The sequence below is a fragment of the Nycticebus coucang genome, chromosome 4 (genome assembly GCF_027406575.1).
Source record: "Nycticebus coucang isolate mNycCou1 chromosome 4, mNycCou1.pri, whole genome shotgun sequence".
NCBI lineage: Eukaryota > Metazoa > Chordata > Mammalia > Primates > Lorisidae > Nycticebus > Nycticebus coucang.
The window spans coordinates 15,514,050-15,535,628 of NC_069783.1; the positions used below are offsets into that span (position 1 = coordinate 15,514,050).

Below are 21,579 nucleotides of genomic sequence, written 5' to 3' on the forward strand. Positions count from 1 at the left end.
AACCTGCTAGAACTAGAAACTTGATGAGAAGGTGACTATAAAATGAATAAAAGTGCTTTCAGCAGGAAAACATATAATGAAAGCCCTGCTGGTGGAGAGAAGCAGAGTTGGTCCATAATTAATATGAACATCAATCTTTTTGAATGTCAGGATGAAAGCCTAATCTTGCTGAAATAATTTGATTCACTGTCTCTTAAAATAGCACATGAGGGAGAGAAAGGGACATTGGCAAGGAAAAGGTTTGTGGAAACAGAGGTGTCTGGCTTCTTCCCTTGTTTCTTTTGGCGCACGAACTTCTAGACAAGGGAGGTGTGTGAATGTGAGACGCTGCGTCAGTCTGCTCTGGGAAAGCCTTTGGGACAGCAGGCACTGATTGAGCAGTAGAGACTGCACCCAGAGGACAGGAAGTTTTTTTTTTGTCAATTTATATTACAAATGAAGTCACATTCCAAAGATACTCTAACCAAAAGTTCCATATTTCCTCATCATGCTACTCAGAAACATCCCTGACAAATGCCAATAACATGTTTCACGCAAGATCAGTATGACATATGGCATAGAACAGCCCTGGAATTGCCTCTTAGTGAAGGCTGCCCTGTGGCAGGCACAGGCTTTATCATGTCACTCCCTTCAGTCCTTATAGCAGCTCTATATGGTGACTCAGTCCCCACTTTGGAGAGAGAAAATGGAGAGTCAGGAAGGTGAAGGGTTAGATCATATATCTTAGAGGTAAGCTTCTGTCACCGTGGCTACCCACCCTGCGACCTTTCCACCTTATCACACTGCACTCTGAACAAGTCTCCATGGCACTTGCTTAGAAAAGGTCTGGACAAGGCTTGACGAATTACACCCTGCTGCAACTCAGAGCAATGCTCTTTCCAGCTCACTGGCTCCGTGGTGGTCAGGAATCAGACCTCCAACCCCAGGCTAGACCAGTGGGGCTGGGCTGCCCTTCCCTGCCACATGAAGAAGCAAATCTCTGCCAGGAAGCAGTCCATAGCACGGTGGATATCTCAGCCCTTCCCCACAACTGCAAAGGGCTCAGTTGCTCACAGAGGGCCAATCAGTCCTGGTGATGACTGTAATGTATTCATCCCTTCACCCTCTATGCATTAGTGAGTGCCATCTATGAGCTATAACCTGCGATGGGTATTCAGAATATGCAAATCAACAAAACAGCACTCCTGTCTTTAGAGAGCTCACAGATCAAATTATTACAGGCAGTGTGGCAAGGGCAAAGATAGCACTCTGAAAACCCCAAGGTAGCGGGGAAGGGGAAAGGTACAAAGGTAGCCGAGTTGGTCTCAGAGCCCTTGCTGAGTGCCTCACGCCACACCCATCCACTACCTTCCCAGACAGTTTGTTTGGGCAGAAGTGTTACAACCTCAGCTGTTTGTTTTTCAGCCATTGGTAAGTCTGGTAGCAAAGGAAAAAATAAATCAAAACTGAGGATTCATTTTCAAAAAAAAAATCTAATAATTGTATAATAAAAGTATTTATACTAAAAATTTTACTGGGATATGACCAAGATATACTGATTTGTTTATTGTTGGGTTCCAGGATTCAGTCTTCTCTTTCCAGACTTCTGAAAATACAGCACTTTTATCTGAAGATAAATTTTAACAATTTGGAATTGCACTCACTGTGAGCAACAGATATCCTGCCAAATGGAGGTGAGACATTTTTTCTCTTTTTCTCTTTGAAAGTACAAAGTCTGGGAGCAAGCTGTGGTTCGTATTGGTTTGGAGCCTCCACAAATCCCCGTGACTCTCCTGGCAGTTTCCTTACAGTGTGAGTTAAAAGAGCTGCAGTTGCTCCAGATGTGGCATGCATATCCTTGGCAGGAAAGAGGGGATGAGCAGAAGGGATGAGGGGAAGGAGGCGCGCACCTGCTGAGTCAGCCTTTCTTTGGAGAAGCTTCTCTGGAAGACCAGCGCAACAATTTCTGCTTCTGTCTCAAAGACAACTACTGCCTCTTGGCCCATCTACGAGGGACACTCCCCCAGGGGTTATGTCAGTAAGAATAAGGTGAGGGGTGAGGTTCAGCCACAATCATTAACAACATTTATTTTTAGAAAACAGTGTTGCTTTGCTGCTTTAGAAAAACTTTCAGAAATCACTATATGAATAAATTGCAATGCAGTAGGAAGAAAAACAAATCAATGTGTACAGCTTCGCTACCAGTGACAGAAATATTTATCGCTCTAAAAAACAAAGACCTGCAGACAAGAAGTTAAGATATTACTGATTTATTTGTACCAAATGATTCAATGTAGGAGTCTGCATTCATTATTTTATCCTAGTCATAGCTTAATAAATTCATGGTGATACGTTTTAAGTACTAGTTTATAAACCATATGTCTTTCTTTTAGGAAATGCAAAGTATCAAAAGGAAGAGGCTTATTTTTTGGTTTTGCTTTAATATGTTGAGTTTGAGGGAGAAAGAAAAAATAGTATGAAACAAAACTGCAGTTTGATTTTAAGTTGGTATTCTTGGCCTAGCAATTCCAGCTAGCAAAGCAATTTGCTGACTGATTCAAAATAGTACTCTTCAAAAGAGGAAGCTGGTGTGTGTTTGTGTGTATGTATTTATGTATATGTGTGTGAATATGGATGTGTGTGTATATATATTTTTAATATATGGATATGTTATGCATATGCACATTTAACATCACATTTACTATCTCGAACACATTTTCCCTTCTGAAATAGGTGGGTATATATTTCAGGATGTTTATTACTTTGTTTACTATTACCAAAAAACAAAATCACTCCTTGGAACAAATTCTCACTTCCATCAGGAGACCCCTCAATGTTTCATCTAAAGGGACGATGCCATTGCGAGAGATAAATTAGTTGACTCACTTATTTCATATGAAAATATCTGACTAACTTATTCAGTACCCACTAGCCTTCTGAGATCTCAGCAGTTCTCAGCTTGACTTTAGCAATTTAGTAATTTAGCAATTTAAAAAAGCTCTACAATATTCTGGAAAAATAATACTGGCCATATTAAAATTTATTAAGTAAATGAATTTTTTCAGCTGAATGGCTATTTTCATTTATTTATATATATCTTAACTAGCTATGAATAAATGATAAAACATTTATTTACATGTTTTATGAGACCTATGCTGGGAGCTCCAGAGCCTCAGATGGAAACACATCCATTTATGTTCTGCATGTTAACTATGGTGGACAGAGGACCACAACACCTTGCAGTCAGTTCCACAAAAGAACCCTGGGTCTCAAAACTGACTTTCCTGAAATATAACGTGAATAGAGAAGACTAGAGGTAGCCACCGTCAAACCCAGTATCTTTGTTTTGCGCTGGTGAACAAATACACAAATGCACTTTCACTGTTTTGTTTTATTATTTTGCCTGTTCTATTTATTTGTTCATTTATTTATTTATTCATTTATTATTTTGAGATATGATTTAGAAGACAACTGAGGGCAGTGACCAACTCAGTGGCATAACATCATCTCACCACATGTCTCCCATTTGGGCACGATGCAGCTGAGTGACCTCACCCAGGAGCTGAACTGTCAAAGAAGGACAGAAAAGAGAGATGTGGATGACTGCACACTGGTGGGGGCAACCCACCCCTGTTTCTTTCCAACGGGAAATGTATTTACAGGGCCCCACCCAGGAAGAAAGTTTCTTCCAAAAGAAAGAATTAAATAAAATACCCTATTCTTCTCTGCTATTTGAGCAAAGCATACATAGAATACACGGTGGCAGAAAAGTGTTTGGCAGAGCCCAGCAGCTGACCCAGGGGACTCAGTTCTCACTCTACCCCTCTGTACCCCCTGTCATCATCTGAACTTACTCAACCCTTCAAGTTAATCAACAGACCCATTCCATGGTTTGGCATTCATTCCCTGATGTCTCATTTCTTTCTTCCCCTTAGCAATAAAACAATTTTCTATTTATTATGAAAATAAATACAACTGAACTATAGTTTTGCAAGATGGTGCCATCAGGGGAAAATAGATGAAGGACACAAAGGAATTTTTGATCATTTCTTTCAACTACAATAATCTCAAAATAACAAGTTTAACTTATTTAAAAAAGAAAACATGCTCAATGGAAAAAAAAAATTAAGCAGTATCTAGTTTTAGAGTATGTATAATCTCACCGTTCCTGACATGCTTTAGCTATATTGAAAAATCCTTCAGAGATGTTTAACAATTTTTATTACTATTTCAGAGTTGTGATTACAGGGGTACACATAGTTTTGTTTACATGGATCACTTTTATACAGCTTGGTTCCTGGTTGCAAGTGTGCCGGTCACCCAGATGGCGTTCACTTGTTCACTTAGGTAGATTTTCATCTGTTTCCTTCTCCTCCCTACACTCCTACTTGATTTCCATTGAGTTTTACTTCCCTCTATTCACCTCTGTGCTCTTCAGTTAGTTCTAATTTAAGAGTGAGTACAGGTCCATCCTTTATATATTTCACATAGGATAAGGGATTCCAGTTCCATCCAAATCGTTGCAAAAGACATTAAGTCATCCTTCTTATAGTTGAATAATATTCCATGATATTTTGTTAATCCATTCATGAATTGATGGGAACTTGGGTTGATTCCACATCTTTGCAATTGTGAATTATGCTGCAATAAACATTTGAGTGTACGTACTTTTTGGAAAAATAACTGTCTTTTTTTGGGGGGGGGTAAATACTCAGTAGGGAATTGCTGGATCAAATGGTAGCTCTTCTTTTAGTTCATTGAGGAATCACCATATTGTTTTCCATAGAGGTTGTACTAATCAGGAGGCCCACAACAGTGTAGAAGTATTTTTTTTTTTCTTTCTGCATCCATGCCAGCATCTATTATTTGGGGACATTTTAATAAAAGCTATTTTAACAGGGGTAAGGTGATTATTTCACTGTAGTATTAATTTGCATTTTCCAGATGATTAGTGATGTTGAACATTTCTTCATAGGTTTATTGGCCATCAATCTACCTTCTTCTGAAAAACGTCTGTTCATTTCTTTTGCCCAGTTTTTAATATGGTTGTTTGACTTTTTGGTGGGGGAGGTTTCTTGAGTTTTTTGTAGATTTTTGTTATTAGCCCTTTGTTGGATACATAGCTGGTGAACCATTTCTCCCATTCTTCAAGTTATCTATTTGCTCTGCTGATTACCCCCCTTGGGTAGAATATTTTTAATGTAGTAAAGTCTCATTCATTTATTTATGTTGTTGCTATGATTGACATTGGGGTTTTCTTTTTTCTTTTTTATTTATTTATTTTTTTTATTAAATCATAGCTGTGTACATTGATATAATCATGGGGCATCATTCACTAGCTTCACAGACCGTTTACCAAGTTTCACATATACCCTTGTAAGATGCACCGCTGGTGTAATCCCACCAATCCCCTTCCCTCTACCCGCCTCCCCCCTCCCTCCCCTCCCTTTACCCCTTCCCCCTATTCTTAGGTTGTAACTGGGTTATAGCTTTCATGTGAAAACCCTAAATTAGTTTCATAGTAGGGCTGAGTACATTGGGTACTTTTTCTTCCATTCTTGAGATACTTTACTAAGAAGAATATGTTCCAGCTCCATCCATGTAAACATGAAAGAGGTAAAGCCTCCATCTTTCTTTAAGGCTGCATAATATTCCATGGTGTACATATACCACAATTTATTAATCCATTCATGGATGCCTGGACTGATATCTAAAAGAGTCTTTCTCACATTTTCTTCCAGAATTCTTATGTCTTCATTCCTTACATTTAAGTCATTTGTCCACCTTGAATTAACTTTTGCAAGTGGTGACAGATACTGATTCTGTTTCAATGCTGTGCATTTGGCTCTCCAGTTTTCTCAGCATGATTTCCTGAATAGGGATAATTTTCGTCTGTCTATATTTTTTGTCCCCTTTGTCAAAGACCAGTCGGCTGTATTTTTTGTCTGCTTTGTCAATGAGCATTTATATTTGAGTTTTCTATTCTGTTCCATTGGTCTATGTTTCTATTTTTGTACCAATTTGATATTAAGTTTTTGATTTGACTCTCAACTTAACTGTTATTGATGTATAGGAATGCTACTTGTTTGTACAATGTATGCTTTGCTGAATTTGTGTATCAGTTTCAGAATTATCTTAGTGAAATCTTTGGGGTTTTCTAGGTATAAGATCATATCATCAGCAAAAAGCAATAGTTTGACCTCCTCTTTTCTGACTTGCATACCCTTAATTTCTTTCTCTTGTCTGATAGCTCTGGCTAGGACTTCCACGCTATCTTATACAAAAGTGATGACAATGGGCATCCTTGTCTTGTTCCAGTTCTTGGTGGGAATGTTTTCAGCATTTCCCTATTCAGTATGATGTTGGTTGTGGGTTTGTCATATATGGCTTTTATCATTTTGAGATATGTTCTTTCTACGCCTAGTTTGCTGAGGGTTTTCACCATGAAAGGGTGCTAATTTGTTGAGGCTTTTTCTGGATGTGTTGACTTTCATTGTTTTGTAAGGGTGGGATATTCAAGTGCAGCATCCATTCAAGTGAATGACAATTATTATTTTCCCCAAAGAATGTTTTGTTGTGCCTTAGTGGAATACTTATGTAAGTTCCACTCAATACTCTTTTAAAAAAGCCTGAAATTCTTCTTAGTTCTTCACACACACACACAAAATGTTTTAATGTTGCCTTAGCATTTAGACCACTTTGCTATGCTGACACATTGACAATTATTTGTCAACTAAAAAAATAAAATAAAATAATGTTGCTTTAGTTCCTGGATCACTCTGCTATGCTGACACATTGGTACGTATTTCTCACTTAAAATAAAATAAAATTTTAAAAGGCATTTTTGAAGAAATGTTCTTAATAAATGAACTGATAGCTAAAAGTCATTTTAATTTTAACCAAAATAATACAAGTAAAATATTTTTCTTTTTTTGACTTTGAAAGAGAACCAGATTCTTTACAAAATTAATATTCAATATGTATGTATGTGTGAGTGTGTATATGAGTGGGTTTGGAAATATACATGCTGTATATGTGAATGTGAAATTTTGTATGTGTGCTTATCTGTGATGAGGGCTGTGGGAAGAAGGCAGATTTCATTTTCCAATATTATTTTAAATTATTTTTAATACGTGGCATAAATAAAATATAAAAGCCATTGATTTTCTTTGCATCTCTTGTCTAGAAAAAAACTGAGAGCCCCTTCTTTATGTGAAGGCAAAATTCTAGAAGTATTTTCTAATGTCCTAGCAGACATGTCAGACTTTTCTGGCTTTGTCATTAGTTTTATATTTAAAAGGAGGCAGTGTCTACAGTGGATAGAAGCACTGGCTTTGGAGGTGGGAAGCAAGACTGGCTAGAAGATTTGTGCAGGTGCTCATCTATAAATGAGACTTTAACAGCTATCTCACCTAGAGTATTGTGAGAATTAAAAGGCATAATATATGCGAAGTTCCCATCCCAGCATGTAGTAAGTGCTCTGTGATTAGAAGCTATCACTATTATGTAGTCACTTTAAAACACCTTGTTCTTTAGTTATTATTCTCACATTAATTGAGATTGTTTAATTAACATAAGCTAAGGCATAATAAAAGAAATTGCCTTCCAGTATAAAAGGCAGAGACCATTGAAATAGCACCATTTCTGGGGCGGCGCCTGTGGCTCAGTGAGTAGGGCGCCGGCCCCAAATGCCGAGGGTGGTGGGTTCAAACCCAGCCCCGGCCAAACTTCAACAAAAAAATAGTCGGGTGTTGTGGCGGGCACCTGTAGTCCCAGCTACTCGGGAGGCTGAGGCAAGAGAATTGCTTAAGGCCAGGAGCTGGAGGTTGCTGTGAGCAACAATGCTGTGTGATGCCACAGCATTCTACCAAGGGCCATAAAGTGAGACTCTGTCTCTACAAAAAAAATAAAAAAATAAAAAAATAAAAAAGAAATAGCACCATTTCTACAATGGTATTTAGTAATACATCTTCAAATTTCAGGTGATTTCTTTTCTTGCCCAGAATATAAATAATTCATATATTATATTATAATATATTATATTATATATTTATATATATTATATTTATATATAAATTATATAAATATAATAAATTTTCAATAGGTAGAAGTACCAAAATATTAAACAGATAATTTAAGACTAAGTAAATTGGGCAGATATTTTCAAAATATTCAATATATTCCTCGAAAAAATAAATATTTTAAGTTTCTCTGATTGAAATATTTGTAAAGCTCTATTTCCTACCAAAGTGTCCAATATGATTTAGCTTTGCTTCTATTATCTTTTTGTAATAAAAAAGAAAATATCCACAAGTAAACCCAATGAGGATAAAACATGATCTAAACAAAGAAAAGTACATTGTACAGTTGGAAATTATAAAAGAAGACTTGAATAAATGAACAGCTATACCATTTCTTAAAAGAAGGTTAAATATCATGCAGGTATCAAGTCCCCAAAATCAAATGCAACCAAAATGCCAATACTATTTTTGTACTAGTTCCTGAAGGTTGTAAAATTCATCTACAATAAATATTTTTAAAGAAATTATATCGAAAGACATTGACAGGTAATAAAAAAATAGATATGATTACATTATAAGACTACTCTGTAGATACTGATGGAGGAGGATAAATATTCTAGCACCAAATTAAATCTCCAACTAAAACTTTGTATGAAAATGAAGGCAGCATCACAAATCGATGAGAAAGACAGATTTATCAAATTATTGTCACTGAGTAACTACTGGAAATTCTATACATTTGGATTCATTGGATACCCTTGATTAATACATTTTTTTTTAAATTTCAGATTAATATTAGGGTATAAATGTTTAGGACACATTGTTTTCATTTCTAAGGTAAAGTTCAAGTTGTAGTTGAGCCCTTCACCCAGGGGCCATGCTGAACACCCTCATATTACGCCCATTAGATGAGATCTCATGTGGGTATATAGTTATTTATGTATTGATTGCATATTAGTATTTAGTACACTGGATACTGTTTTCCATTCTTGAGCTACTTTACTAAGAAAGATGTGTTTCAACTCCATCCAGGTAAACACAAAAGATGTAAAGTCTTCATCTTTTCTTATTCATTCACGGATCATTCATTCAAGCAACTTGGGTTGCTTCCACATCTTGGCAATTGTGAATTGAGCTGCAATAAACATTCTAGTACATTAACATAAATTCTTACTGAATTAAAGAGTGAAAATTTAAAAAGAATCATGAAAATGTGAGAAACTATAACAAAAAAATAGTATAAATTTTAAAATTATAAAAGAAAAAGTAATAAAATTACAAACCTGTCCTAACTTGAACTTTATATTGACTCTGCTTCCCCTCAACCTCGCATGGTTGTATTGTGTTCATTTACAATACTTCTCCTGTAATGGAATATGTGTACTTTGTGCTTCTAGTTAATATTCCTCTGTACATCTCCTAATGGGCATTAGGTATTCTTAGGGAAACTTCAGAAAAGGAAAAATAAAGAAATGATAACCTTCATGGGTCAGGGACCAGCAATGATTTCTTAGAACCTAGCACAGTGCCTATACCTAATAGCTACTCGGTCATATTTGCTGAATAAAAGAATAATGGATGAGAACAAGAATGCCAGTGCCAAATCTTTGGAGCGTTGAATAAATCAAGAATCACAGGAGAATACAGATGGGAAAAGATCGAGAATCCACTTAGTGGTGTCTTCCAATTTGCACATGAAGAAATTGAAGCCCAAAATAACAAAATGACTTGCTCAAGATCACATAGCTTGTAAGTAGTGAAGGACCAAATGAATGAAACTCATTACTTTTCTTGTTGCTTTTCTATATCAAGCAGAATACTTTAAAATATGACTTAAACTGCAATTATAGACTTCATCATTCAAGATAAACACTTTCCCTTCATATTAAAAAAATTATGTAATCCAAATTGCATTAACTTAAACGGAGGGGAAAGGTCAAGTAAAGACATTCTATCTATAGCCCAGAAAGAATTTTTTCCAAACTTTCCGTCATTGTTCATTGTCAATATGAAATCCGAAGGTCATCTTTTATAGCAAATAAATGGTTAATTGTTAGTAGAGTTCAATGAACAAGGGTTCAGCTCAGCTGGGTTTATGTTTAATGTTCTTTCCACCATTCCCTTTTACTACACAGAATAATTTTTAAAACATAATGTAATCCAGTATAGTGTACAACCAAAAAATAGCCGGGCGTTATGACGGGCACCTGTAGTTCCAGCTACTTGGGAGGCTGAGGCAAGAGAATCGTTTAAGCCCAAGAATTTGAGGTTGCTGTGAGCTGTGATACATGTCACTCTACCAAGAGCGATGTAATGCGACTCTGTCTCAAAAAGACTGAAAATAATACACAAACTTACTGAGATGAATTCTTCAAAAGTATATTAAAACAGGATTTTTTCAATCAACATTTATTTCATTCAGCATATATTTATGGTCTACTATATCAAGGCACAGTATGAGACACAAGAGATTTATAATGATGATAGATCAGAAGCTGTCCCTGACCTTATAGAGTTTTCTGTTTCAGGACAAGGACCACAATGAAATCGAAACCACACAACCTGTCCCCTGGGGATTTGGACACTGTAGAGTAAAAATGTGACCACCCATGTAAGCTATTCTGGTTAATTAAAATCAACTTAGGAATTCAGAGTTTAATAGAAATACAAGCAAAAAATAATAATCTTTGAGAAAAACCATATTCATGTGATTAGTTTCAGGAGTTTATTTCTCAATTTTTATTTGGAAAACTCTGCACCTTAACAACCACAAACGAAACCTCATCATCTTCCAGAACAAGATCAGCCTTATTAAAATGTATATGAGGTTATCTCCGATGACTTTTGTTAGGTAGAATAAATCTGAATGTAAAATGAGATCTTCAGGGAAGATAAAGAAGAACGTTTAAGGAATCTTTGAGGAATAGCGAGTACCTTAAACTTTGAGGTACTCAAATAATGATCCAGCTGTGTATACATATCTTAGCTTTTCAAAAAGTTTTCAGGTCAATTATCTCATTAGAGCCCCAGAATTTGAAATGTAAAATGTTATATATCTCTCTGGGGGGGGGGTAATAGGAAAAATTATTCCTAAATTCATCTAAAGTTTAAAAGAAGAGGAATTCTTTTGCAGAGGACTCAGTAAAGTCAGTGGACCTTAAAATCTGGCAGCTCTAGCTTCATTCCTGAAAGTCAGCACAGGAACGAAGACCAAACGTGGGGACTTCCTCCTGGTTTCCCAGAAATTCTCGGGCTGGGAATTTTCTCTTCCTTAAACTCTATCTCCTCCTGAGAGGGAGAAGGAAGATGTTAGGGTGATGGATAGTGAGTTGGGAGGGAAAGAGGGATACTGGATCAGCAATTGGGAAGGAGTGTACAGCTGGGAAGAAGGGATGAGCAGAAGCCAAGGTTAACAGGAACAAAGCCCCTGCCAGAAGAGTAGACTTCAAGGAGGCTACAGGAAAGAAGGACCAGCCCCAGGAAACAAAATCCCACTGCTGTGTAACGAGGACAGCCAGTAGTTTTTAAGGTGTGTTGAACCACAGGCCCTGTGCTGACTGCTACTGCATCTTCCAACTCAGTGTGTTAGCCTCGTCACCTCTTCTTCCCCAACCGTTTAACCCAGACTGATGTGGCCAAATACCTGCACCACTATTGACATGTAAGATGTGTCTCCCTAGCATGGACTTCCTTTTGGAGTGTTGCTTTTCTTCACATTTCAGTAAAATTATTTTTTTCTTCATAATTCCTTTTACTCTCTTTATAGATTTTTGAAAAGTATAACATAAATCCAAATGCCTCTCTTTTAAGCAAGGAGAAAATATGAAATTTATCCAAAGGGCACTTTTTGCAAAAGAACTACTATTCACATTGGGGAATATAAAGCTTGAAGTAACCTTGCAAGAGGTCAAGGTCTTGGCTACTTCTACTCTGTTTCTGCCTCACTTGATAATAATCATCAAACATCCCGTATGTGGTCTCTGCAGCACAGCCAGAAAAGGAAACTCAGAAGTTGGAGCTACGATGTTTGATGATAAGAGAAATCTGTGATTCCTGGACTGCGCATGTTGTTTTTATAGTTTCCGTGGACAGAGAAGGCTGCCTTACTCATCAGTCAGTTCGGGCCTGGATAGCAATCACTTATCCAGTCACTAAGAACACGGAAGAGGTGGGAAAGTCAGCTACAAACAAAGGTGGATATTGATTGCTCGCATGACAACATTGTTTAGCATCACCAAATAACACCAAAGATCACAGGGGGATAGGAAACTTCAACTTCTTTTGTCTCAATTGGTTCTTTGGACTATTTCAACCATGTTCCTGATTCAAAGACCGTCTCTTATGAAAACAAGGAGGAAGCAGAATGGGCCCCATGCTGCGTAATAGCAGCACTGCGCCTACATCACGTGCTGCGTGCTAGATACGTATGGATTGCTCATCTGTCTCTTTGCGTGCATGTGTGCAAATGCATGATTGTACACGTGTGGACACACTCAGAGCAAGTTCTGTGCATTGCCACTGTAACAACTTCAGTGATGGCGGGGAGCACCTCAGACACACCTATCTGCTTCGTCTTCAAACTTGAGATCTCTGGCTCTAAAGCCTGGTTTTATGATTCCCTTCACCTCCCCTAGGGATCCAGAACAGGGACATCGGTTGTTCCCATTTCCTTCTCCCTTCTTCTTCCCCAACGGGTCCTTGTGCCACTTGCAGAAGTTGTGAGGATTCTTACAAGAAAGGAAAACATTATATCCAGAATCTGGAGAGAGTTGAGGGTAGCAGACAAGAATACTTAGATTTATTGAATATCTGGATTTGCTGGCCACAACACAGAGATTGCTTGTTGGTCCTCCTTATGGGTTTTAAAAGCTAATTTATAGGTTCCCTAGAAGGCAAGCTTTGCCTTATCCATAAATAACTTCTATATTCACAGGCCTCCATGTAATACTAATATTTCACTGAAGATACTATGGTTCCTGGTACTTTTAATTAATACTCCCAGTGCTTAAGCAGGATATTCAGACTCAGCAGCATCTGTAAAGAGAAAGGGAAAGAGTGGCAGCAAATTGCTCCAAGTCAACGGCAGAGAGTAAAATTATTATTAATGGGAAATCATTGAATTTCGGTTCCAGTTAAGCCTGAAACATTAAGCATTTCTCTAATGTTTCTCTCTGTGGTAGCAAATTGACTGCAGACTGTGATTTTTAATGGAAAATGTGATGAAGCATTCAGCGACAGCCGCAGCTCCTCAGCATAAATTCCCTCTTCCATTGTTTCTTTGCTGTTTTAATATACCAGGATTTAGAAACAAGAAAACTGTTCTTCCATAAACTTTTCTTCTGTGAAATTTGCTAAGGAACCAAGCTAAGTGAATCATCATTCAGTGTCACTCTTCTCAAAGTTTCCATTTGACTTTATACTAGTTTTTCAAAGTGATATTTATATTTATTGGTGTGTCTCAGCTCATTGGCTATAAACATTAAATGGCTTTATTTTTTATTCCAGAAACTGGTGCCCATCAGTGCTGTGTCACTCCCCTTTCTGACGGAGGGCATCTCTCTTAATGTCACATCTTTGTTTGATTCCTTGACTCTTTGGTTTCTTTATGTGATTACAGGAGTCTTATCCTGGTGCACAGGTCTCATTTAAAAATCATAAATTCAATCTTGATCACGGCTGTCTTTTTCACCTTTGCTGGTACAGGAGAGAACTCTGGCTTGGAGTGTGGAATGAGGTAGGGAAGGTAGAAAGGGGGTTGCCCCCCTTCCAGACAGCCTGTGATTACTCTCTCTCTCCTGGAAGATCTTTTCTCAGATGCTGTGGATGCTGAAGAACTATGGAGGCACAGGAAAAGGGCCACGATCTTTATCCCACTTGATTGGACACATTATAACCCTTTCTCTTGATTGTTGCTGTTTCTCATGCAAATGGTTGTTGATGTGCTTTGAGTAAATTTCCTTTGAGGCATCTGAGTGAGCTCTTCCCAGCCTCTTTCCACTGGAAATTTATACATCCTTATCAAGACAAAGAACAAGAATGCTCCCTTCAGTCCCTCTCTCAGTCATGGTCTCTTTGCTAAATCTCTTTTTGGCTATGCAGGCTGCACAAGGGGTGACAGGCCAGTTCACCAGCAGAGGAGATTGACAAGGAAGGGCATGAAAAGACTGCATCCATCAGGCTCTCTGCATCATTTGAATTCATCCTCTTCATTGGCTTGCAGAAAAGAGGAGCACTTTTCTATAAAGAGTAGTATCCTTCAAATGGCAGTTTACTTTTCCTTGTTCAGCCATATGTTGGTCAGGAGGTGGTAATATTGCAGGGGCTGTGATGGTTGGGTTAATTCTGGTATCCCTCAAGAAATCCTCCCTGAAGATAGCTGGCCTAGATGATAGCTAGGTGAACTTAAAATAAGCAGTATTTAGCACATTTTATTCCACAAAATCTATCATTCTTTCCTATCTCTGAGTCTGATAAGGTAGGACAGAATGTCAAGTGATATCATCTTGTAAATAGGTTGCACACTTACCGCTCTGTTCCCCTGCTGCTCAGAAGAAATGTGGTTGAATAGGAAGGCATGAGCACATCTAACCACAGCTTGGCAACTTTTACTCATTGCTCCACTCTTAATAGAAGACCTGGTATTTTCTTTAGTCCAAACTAGCTCTTTCTTGTATCCTAGCTTTCTTGTATCCTACTCCTATCCCTCTAGAGTAGCCCTCGCTTTCCTGGTCCTAAAGCTAATTATCCCCAATTTGTATTCAAAGCTTCCCTGGCACCCACTGCACTGCACCTGACTCACACATACACACCTTCCCCGTGGTGGCAGGGGTGGGAACATGTGATCTTCTAGGTCCTTATGTTTGGCCTTTTGATTGAACCCAAATTTTACACAACAAATTCTTTTATTTTTAGTAATACATTTTTGTTTATATTTTTATTTTATTTTAAAAATGAGTACATTTAAAATTCTGGAGAATATAATAAGTTTCTATGAAATAATCCTCCCAGATTGACGGGCACAATTAAAACATTAGTGAGCCATGAGGGCTAAATTGATGGTTCCTATGCTCATGATTTTGTTCTAACTTGTCCCACCTGACTGGTGCCATTACCATACGAGCCTGGTTGGGGAGAGTTGATAGGGGTTGAGTACACCAGTGTGTTATCAACTTCTGACAATGATGCACTGTCTTTTTGTTTGTAATGGAATTGTGAATAGTTGCACAGCTCGACAGTACAGTAGACCCTCCATAGTTGACCATCTCCTTATGTTGATCCAATTTTCACAAAGCAGACATCCCTTACGTGTACTATATGGAAGTTCCTTATGTTGACAGCCTCCATATGTTGACCAATTTGTTACAGTCCCTTGGTTGGTGAACTCACAGAGGTTCTACTGTATTTTGTAATTCTGTCTGCTTGACGGCCCATCATGTCAAAAAAGACCAAGAGAACACTGAAGGAAAAAAACAGATTTTTAAATGAGAATTCAAATGAGAATTGCAATATTATCCCGTTTATGCTAAGATAAGATGATTTGCTTGCTTTATGATACTGAAATATCAACATTAAAGAAAGTCAATGCTCATCAGCATCAAAACACTCAGAAGGATCACAAATATTTTCAAGTAGAGAGAGGTGCAAAAGTTTGTACTGCAGAACTTAAAAGATGAAAAGCAAAGACAAAGATGATTTTTTAAGTAGCTATAATACGTGGAAAGAATGCCACTGAAGCAACTTATAAAGTAGCTTATATACTCAGGAAAAAGTGGGGGGGCTATTCAGTGATGCAAAAATTACAAAAGAACTCATTGTCAAAACTGTAGGATGCTTAGATCCCAATAACATTTCAAAGTACAAACAAGGGCCTCTTTCAAGGAGAACTATGACTAATTGATAGCACAAGTTAATCTTCAATTTAGCATAAAAATTTCATGAAATACTTCAAAAGGAAAATGTATATAATTCAATTGCTCTGGAAGAATGAGCTGATACTACTGACTCACCACAGGTCTTATACTATATCTGTGTTATAGCAGATTTCCTTTGCTATGATGAGTTACTCACTTTGGACACTCTTATGAACAGAACATAGGGAATAGAATATCTTCAAAAACTTACAAGATATATGTGAAGTTGGACTAAATTTGGTGAATTTAGTGAATATATGTACAGACAATGCACCTTCCATGACAAGAAAACATGAAAGGTTTATTGCACAGATAAAATAAATATTAACAGATCTAAATGTTCTCATTTCTCTTCATTGTATGTTGCATCAACAAAATCTCTGTGCTAAAGCTACTCTGTTAAGTGACACTTTGCAAAAAGTTGTAAGTATTGTTAACTATATTTTTGCAAATGCAACAGGGTATCACCAGTTTCCTAACATGCTAATGTTGAACAATGAGGTATGCAGTGTGAATTTTCCATATTGTTCTAAAGTGTGTTGGCTCTCACAGGGACAGGTATTAGCCAAAATTTTCTCTGCAAGAACAGACATTTCAATTTTATGAAAAACAGAATCAGCAATGTGTATTATTGAAAGATTTCTGTAGGAATGCATCATTTCTCTGTGATAGCACATCAAATCAAAATGATTGAATATTTCTTTGCAAGGTAAAATTAAGTCTATATACTTTGATATGTGGCAAAAATCCAAGCATTTTGAAACAAACTATCTTTTTTTCAAAACACTTCTACAAAAGAAAATTTTGGATGAACATTTTCCTCCCTTAGAAAAGGTCACTGATGAACAGATGATATACATGAGTCATCAGAAGATTATGCAGCTGCTATAGACCTATTATTTGGAGACTACAATGAAAAGTTCACTGGCTTTGAGAATTATGACATCACACTCACATTAGCATTTCAGCCTCACCTAGTTGATATCACTAAGACAATGATATCTCTCAGTAGATAACAGTTTAAAGTCATTGTTTAGGGCGGCACCTGTGGCTCAAGGAGTAGGGCACTGGCTCCATATACCAGAGGTGGCAGGTTCAGACCCAGTCCCAGTCAAAAACTGCAATAAGTAAATAAATAAATAAAGTCATTGTTTGATGTTAAGAAAGATCCAACTGAAATATGAAAAATTGAAGACACCGAGGCCTTTGGCAACATACCCCAAATATGCCTCTTGCTTTTCGATCACTTATTACTATGAATCCTCCTACCTAGCCCATCTCAAGACATCCTTCAGATCACAAATGACTGATACATACACCCATCTAGAAAATCAACTCAAACTGAAATATTTAAATGCTTTGGAACAAAAAGCAGACCCAGCAAACTCATTAAAAAGTCAGTTAACATTAAAATTAACAAATAGGGAGGTACCTGTGCCTCAAGGAGTAGGGCTCTGGCCCCATATACCAGGGGTGGAGGGTTCAAGCCCAGCCCTGGCCAAAACTGTAAAATTAACAAATAATTTTCATTTTTTGAAATAATTAAGTACATAGTAGTTAGATTTTTACAAAATAATTTACATTGTTAACTATATCTAATTGAAGCTTCCTGATTATGGCTAAATTAATGAGGCCTCCCAACACGAAAAGTTTCCCCACCCTTGTCCTATGGCATGCACTGGCACTCCATCACGTCTTCCCGAGGGAATTGCTAAGGCATTCATACATACCTAAGGTCTCTTTTGGATGTTCAGACCTATCATCTCATGCCCCTAAATGCCACTTTCCTCAGAATCTACTTTACATCAGGAGAGCTGATCATCACTCTACCCTTTAAGAACAAATTGAGTGGGAGCCCCAAGCCTTGCTATCAGATTCTTCTACTTTCCTGATCTTCTCTCACTTCTTTTTTCCTTCCAGTGTGTGGTGATGAATAATTGAGAGGTCTACCTGTACTCTACCACAGGGCCTGATTCTTGAAACCATTCAATACATTATTCAAGCTATGTGTCGCTGTCTGACACAAGAAGCAAATCTCAAGTTTGAGACTCAAACTAACCTTTTCTTCAAATGTCTGCCCTGAAACAAATAGTTACATGGTTAGGGAGATCATAAATGATGGAAGACTAAATCATCCAGAAAATCCTATGTCATGCCAGCTCAAATATCCTAGGAATCGGAGAGAAAATAGATTGCATAAACAGAATTAAAGAATTAACCCTAAACCAAGTAGGGTTTCATGTTTGCTGAGGTAGACAGTGCCTTTCCACTTAAGGTAGGCAGAGGATGAATTTCACTTCATTTTATTCAAAAAGCCTTCATAAACCTGTTCCCTGACCTTGAGAAGCTCACCATCAAGCTCACCATACAAACATCTATCAGAGTAACTTCAGTTAAAGACAGACAGAATTATAATGGTGGTAAGCACAAGAAATAAGGGTTGATTCCAACAATGGCATCTGGGAAAACTCCATGGTGGAGGTTGTGCTCAGGTTGCACAACCAGATGATTGCAAAGGTGAGCAGTGCAGAGCAAAGGGAAAGGCAGTCTGCGAGAAGGGAAGGCTGAACAAAGAGAGAGGAAATGGAGAGCTCAGGATGTTTCTGGAGCAGTAGTCAGTCCACTGAGTCAGAGCACTGAGAGGTTAGGAAAAGTAGAAAAGATAATATTGGGTAAGGGGGTTCTTGAAAACATGATTTAGATTGGTCTTGATTATACAGCAAGAAAAAGTTGGTGGAAACTCCTGAAGAGGAAGAAAATATAGTTATACAGTTTTAGGAAACTCATGAGAATAATATCTGATTAGAGCAGCAACAGTTGGTTAGAGTAAGCCACTGGCCTTATCCCAACTGCACAAATAAGGAAATTGAGATTACAAGGAATTAGATGGCCAAGTAGAACCCAAACCCAATGCAAAACTGCAGTGTTTAATGACTGCACACAGCCTTTGAGTACAGGTACTGAGTGCCCAGGTTTCAAGGAAGTGTCGGGTATTAGGGCTGCAGGACTTTGGGAAGTAGTAAACTATTAATAAATGAGAACCGTATTTGAGAGTGTGGACAGGGAGAGCGTCTAAAAGCAGAGGCCTGGAGGTGTGGCAGGAAGCTCCATGCATTTTATAATGTACTGTCATCCAAGAGCCCTGGATACCACAGGTAATGTTGGTAAGAGTGGTGAGGGGCTTCAGAAGGGGAAGACATTCCTTTTTCATCACAGACATCAAGGTATCCTTCATAAACTGAGCACAATTGCATTTAGTCATCTGTCTGACTCATTGCTGGGTCCCTTTGAAGCATGGAATAAGTTCAGCTGTATGCTCAATAATCAAATGAATGAGTACACAAATGAATAAGTGAATAGATGTGAAAGGGTTAAACTGAGAGCCATAATGTGGAGATGTATTCCTTCTGTGCACACAGCTCCACTTTTCTCAGGGATGATCACTCCCCATCAGTGCTGTTTATGAATGATTTTTTGATTGTGCTAATTTTACTAAATATACCCTGCTTGGAAGTCTGGCTTTTTGCCTAGAAGTCCTATTTCCAGATGTAGATATAAGGCAGTAGAGGTGGTTGAAGAGGTATTATAGTATGGATCTTGGAATCCAACAGACTTGAGTTTGACTCTTGTAACATGGTCTTGGACAAGATACTTAAGCCTATGTTTCTCCATTTGTAAAAAGGAGTGATGATTAATATAAATATATAATACCCCATGTTTATCTTCCAAAAGGATTAGGCATGTGTAACATCTTTCATATATTCCTAAAGTTAGGAGGATGCATAATACTGAAAGGCAAAACCTGTCCATCGCCATACCAAAGACCGATTCTCCTGGAATAAAGGAAACTGGCTTAAGTATAGAATTTTATTTTATTATTTTTTATTATTTTTTTATTGTTAAATAATAGCTGTGTACATTTGTGCAATCAAGGGGTACAATGTGCTGGTTTCGTATACAATCTGAAATATTCTCATTAAACTGTTCAATGCAGCCTTTATGGCATTTTCTTATTGTATGTAGACATTTGTATTCTGCATTTAGTAGGTTACCCCTGTACCTATTCTAAGATGCACCTTAGATGTGCCCCCACCCATTACTCTCCCTCCACCCTAACCTCCCCCCTTCCTTCCCCTCCCTTGGCCCTTTCCCCATATTCTTGAGCTATAGTTGAGTTATAGCCTTCATGTGAAAGCTATAAATTAGCTTCATAGTAGGGCTGAGTACTTTTTCTTCCATTCTTGAGATACTTTGCTAAGAAGAATATGTTCCAGCTCCATCCATGTAAACATGAAAGAGGTAAAGTCTCCATCTTTCTTTAAGGCTGCATAATATTCCATGGTATACATGTGCCACACTTTGCTAGTCCATTCGTGGGTCGATGGGCACTTGGCAATTATGAATTGGGCTGCAATAAACATTCTGGTACTGATATCTTTGCTATATTGTGAATTTTGGTCTTCTGGGTATAAACTTACTAAAGGAATTAGAGGATCGAATGGCAGGTCTATTTTTAGATCTCTAAGTATTCTCCAAATATCCTTCCAGAAGGAATGTATTACTGTGCATTCCCACCAGCAGTGTAGAAGTGTGCCCTTTTCTCCTCATCCACACCAACATCTCTGGTTTGGGGATTTTGTTATGTGGGCTACTCTTACTGGGGTTAGGTGATATCTCAAAGTAGTTTTGATTTGCATTTCTCTGATGATTAAGAATGATGTGCTTTTTTTTCATGTGTCTGTAGATTGTGCATCTGTCTTCTTTAGAGAAATTTCTCTTCAAGTCCTTTGCCCACCCTGAGATGGGATCACTTGTTCTTTTCTTGCTAATACGTTTGAGTTCTCTGTGGATTCTGGTTATTAAACCTTTATCAGCGGTATAACCTGCAAATATTTTCTCCCATTCTGAGGGCTGTCTGCTTGCTTTACTTACTATGTTCTTGGCTGTGCAGAAGCTTTTTAGTTTGATCAGGTCCGAGTAGTGTATTTTTGATACTGCTTCAATTGCCTGGGGAATGAAATCTGCACTCAAAAATTATGTGGCTGAGTAGAATTATGCTCTGGGCTCACTCCATTATGCTGTTAAAGTTTCTACTTTACATGTAAAATCAGTTTACAAACTTGATGATGCAAGAGGATTTTTACTGGCAAATATCTGGGTTGTGAGAAAGATCTCTCTGTGATGAATAATCCTGACAACTGCGCATTAGGCTCTTGTCAGCCAGGAATCACATCTCTTCTGCGGGGTGGCTTGTGAAAAAGAATTTCTGGTTTAATTGACCATAAGTTTCATTTTCTTGGAACTATTGTATAACCATGATGATGGCAAAAAACACCACCAACATCCACCATCTATTAAATATCTTCTTGATACCAAGTGATATAAAGGTTACTTTACTTTTGGTCCTATTTTATTATCGCAATTGCATAAGACAATGTTATTTGTCTTTTAGAAAATAATCTGAGGTCATCTGCTAAAAAGTGCTGGGGCTGGGATTTGTAGCCATAGCTTTTTGATTTGGAAGTAATTTTCCTTCCCATCACACCACTGAAAACACAAGGTGTCTCCTTACCAACCTACAGCCCTAGAAAGTTACCAAGAAATACCACTGGCCTCTGGCTGCTGTGTCTGTCCCAGTTGAACTCCACTTTCCTTGCCTACTTTGTGAC

General features: G+C 37.8%; 1 pseudogene; it reads left to right on the forward strand.

Annotated features, from left to right (window-relative positions):
- The first annotated feature begins 3,514 nt into the window (after positions 1–3,514).
- The window catches only part of LOC128584264 (torsin-1B-like), a 66,851-nt pseudogene continuing 48,786 nt past the window's right edge, over positions 3,515–21,579 (forward strand).